Consider the following 3,630-nt stretch of genomic DNA (forward strand, 5'->3'; position numbering starts at 1 on the left):
TGTGTTTGTGGTGTTGAAGTCGTGGGTTGAACACGGGTTTTAACCCTTACCTCGCTTGTTTTGAGACCCGGCCTGGGTTAGGTTGGTCCACGGTAGTGTTATGACCACCGTGGATGGTCATGGGTGATTTAAGGTGGGGTCTTACGCGATGGTTGGCCAGAATTTCGCATATTGGGTGTTTATTGTGGGTTTTGTGTTAAACCATGTATATATCGCTAGATATAACACCTTGCTCGAATATACCGTGACAAGGGGTGGTGGCGCTGCTGGTGGGACCATTATGGATCAGAGGAGACCACGGTGGTGGCTGCTAGTGGCGTGTAGTGGTTGTGGCTTGGTTGTTTTGTTGGTGATGTCGTGAATTGTTGTTGTTGATGTTGTGGGTGGTGTTGCTAGGGCACGGTGGTGAGGTCGTGTGTGTTGGTTAGGGCTGGTGTAGGGACCATGGTTGGATGGTTGCCAGAGGTGGCTCATGGTGGGGGCTGGTGGTTGACTTGGGTAGCCGTCGGGTAAGGGTAAATTACACGTGTTTTGGGGGTTGTTCGTGGGGTTTAAAACACGAGTTAGCCCGTGTATTTGGAGTTGGTTTGTTTAGGTTGAGACGGGTTTTAAATTATTAATTTACGTAATAATGTAGTTAAAATAATTAATGTATAATTAGCGTAACTATTTTATGAATTAGCAGTTAGTAATTATAATTATTGTAATTGCTAGGTGACGGTTTTGTTGAGGAATATTACTAGTTGAATTTGCTTGGATTGCATTATTGGAATACTCATGTGCGATTAATTTAGACCGCTTCTCCTCTTTATTCTCATACTTTTTTGCCCCATTTGACATGGTTTTAGCTTCGATTCGCTTACATTTTACCCCTTTATTCCATGTGCTCCCATATTGTGAATTCTCATCTCATCTTGTAGGGAATAGGCCAAGAAAGACGCAAGACGGAATAAGGAGTAAGCATGGATGATGACTTGTGTTAGCATGAGAAGAAGAAGAGGAGGATGCTTGGAAGAAGTGTTCTATGTTGGCAGGCCGGCAGCCGGCCAACCGGCATGGAACCCCTCCCATGACTTAGGCACTTTTGAAGAGAAGAAAAGAATGCAAATCGAATGAATTCTCCCTGCCGGTTGGGGAACCGGCAGCCGGTCTGCCGACATGGACACCCTTTACTTGTGAAGAATTGAAGAAACGTCAGTGAAGAAGGATTCTCTGCCGGCAGGCCGGCAGCCGGCTCACCGACAGAGAACAAGCCCAGATCATTTGTTTACAATTTGGCTTTGAAGAACTCGTTGTCGGTTGGGTTGCCTGCAGCCAGTGGACCGGCAGAGGACCCCAGACGAGATTGGACTTCTCCTCTTCTCTTAAGACCTAATTCAAGGGGATACTCTAAATACTCCGTCACTAATTCCCCTTAGCCACAACCCTAGATCTAGATTTACTCCCTTAATTTTATGCAAATCCTTAATCAAAACTTTAATCTTTTCTTAATCAAATATTAATTACTCCCTTAATTAGCCTTGAATTAGTTGCTATCAATAGTTTACATTTAGTTATTGGGTTGTATTTTGAAGATATTGAAGAATATCTTCCTTAATTCAATCAAAGTTGCAATCTTTCCTAATTGTTGGTACAATTCTCCTCTTCATTTGCTTTGTTTATTTAATAGTTTACATTTCCATTTGTTACTTAGTAATTGTTCATCTTTTATAAAATGTTTGTTGCCATGTTTATTTGCTTTTGTTCAATTGTTTACATTTACTTTGTAAGTATGTGTGAGTAGTAACCCACTAGGGTTTAGGGAGAACCTAAGTGGAGGTTTAAGTTAATAAAATGGGTTGTTAATGCATGTTTTTGGGTGATAATGTTGTTGTTTATAATCATGCATATAAGGTGTTTGTTGTAATGTGTGTATGAGAGTTCATGCTTTTCTACAAAGTTTGCTTTGCTTCCTTATGAATGAGAGTTTATGTGGTTGCTTGATAGCAAGTTTATGATGAGATAGGATGCTTAATGAAGATTTTTGTGTCCGTCTTAAGATGAGTTTAAGAAATTAGCTCACTTTCTTCACTAACAATTACCCGGAAACCATTTGACACCCATTGTTAACTAACCTTACTTAGGGGAACCCGATTACCCTAGTTCCTAAATCGATTGTTTACACATTTTATTAATTGCTTAATTTAGTTTAAAATTAGTTGCTAGTATTCAATCAATCTCCATATTTATTTGACTAAACTAAGACCCAATCAAATTATCTTGTAAACCCCCGCCATCCTTGAGACCGACACCCTAATTATACTACTTAATTTGGGTACTTTATAAATTGTTTTTGATATCAGACTTGACGGTAAATCTGACTCATCAAATGGCACCGTTACCGGGGATGACGTTAGGTTATATTTAGTTTGTTAAAGGTCTTAACTTTAGTTTTAACTCACTTGATTGGTTGCTTTAGTAGTTGTGTCCTTCATTGTAGAGTGTGTGATATTTTCCTTCTCCTAGTGTGTAAAAACACTAGGAGCCTAACGGTTTATCGAGTGCATCCCTAGGAGGAACTATCAAGCCTTGCTCTTTAACTCCGACCCCGAGAGGCTCTTTCGAACCTTAAATACAAGGACTCTAGCAAGAGTTAGGAATTCTCCTGAAGCAATCATAGATCAACCAAACTCACCCACACTACCAATCATTGAAACCAAAACCCAACTACAACCAAACGACACAATTGAGACACCAATAGAAAATCCTTTTCACGACTTCCAAATCCCAACTCCACCTCAATCACCACCCCCTCATATACCCAATCCACCACCTCCAATGGCTCTACGAGACCATAACTGCCCAAACCATAATGATGCTTGTAACCCTATAACCTTTGGCTCCTTGTCTCCTAACAATTTTGAGATGCACCCCGCCCAAGTTGGGTTGATAGAAAAGGACTTGTTTGGGGGACACATTGAAGAAGATGCTCATGCTCATCTAAGAAAGTTCAAAAACAAAGTCGCTATGATGAAAAAGAATGGGGTATCCGAATATACACTAAGGATGATGTTGTTCCCATTCTCCTTGACGGGTAAGGCGGACCGGTGGTTGAATGTTCACCCTCTGGATACATTCACAACATGGGACGCCTTAGCCAAGGCATTCATGTTAAAGTACTACCCATCATCCAAGACCGCCATGCTTCGAAATGAAATCCACACTTTCCAACAAGAAGATGGAGAATCTTTGGGTGAAGCATGGGATAGATATCAATACCTTATCGCTAATTGTCCTCACCACGGGATTACGGAGTGGTATGTCACCCAAAACATCTTCCAAACCTTGTAGCCTAGAACTAAAGAAATGGTGAATGCTTCTGTGGGAGGGGGATTTGACCATTTGGGTGATGAGGAAGGGACGACACTAATCAAGAAGATGGTGGACTCGGAGGCCAAATATGGATCAAGGGGAAATATGCTTAGAAGGAATGGCCGATTCCCTAAGGAGAACTCTTCTAGTTCAAATGCCGAGACAAATGCCAAGCTTGATCTTCTCCCCAAGCAACTTGAACAATTGCAAAGAAACCAAGTCCATCAAGCTAGTGGATCCCATGGTCCACTAATGGAGGAAATGATCCAAAGTGTTCCT

The 3,630-nt window shown here is 41.3% G+C and overlaps 1 non-coding gene across 1 annotated transcript; it reads right to left on the reverse strand.

Annotated features, from left to right (window-relative positions):
* Positions 1-3,180: 3,180 nt before the first annotated feature.
* On the reverse strand, positions 3,181-3,287 carry LOC141635982 (small nucleolar RNA R71). The gene has a single exon (XR_012540630.1). It is a non-coding gene; the product is annotated as a small nucleolar RNA R71 (small nucleolar RNA).
* Positions 3,288-3,630: the final 343 nt, after the last annotated feature.

This window comes from Silene latifolia, chromosome Y (genome assembly GCF_048544455.1).
Source record: "Silene latifolia isolate original U9 population chromosome Y, ASM4854445v1, whole genome shotgun sequence".
Lineage (NCBI taxonomy): Eukaryota > Viridiplantae > Streptophyta > Magnoliopsida > Caryophyllales > Caryophyllaceae > Silene > Silene latifolia.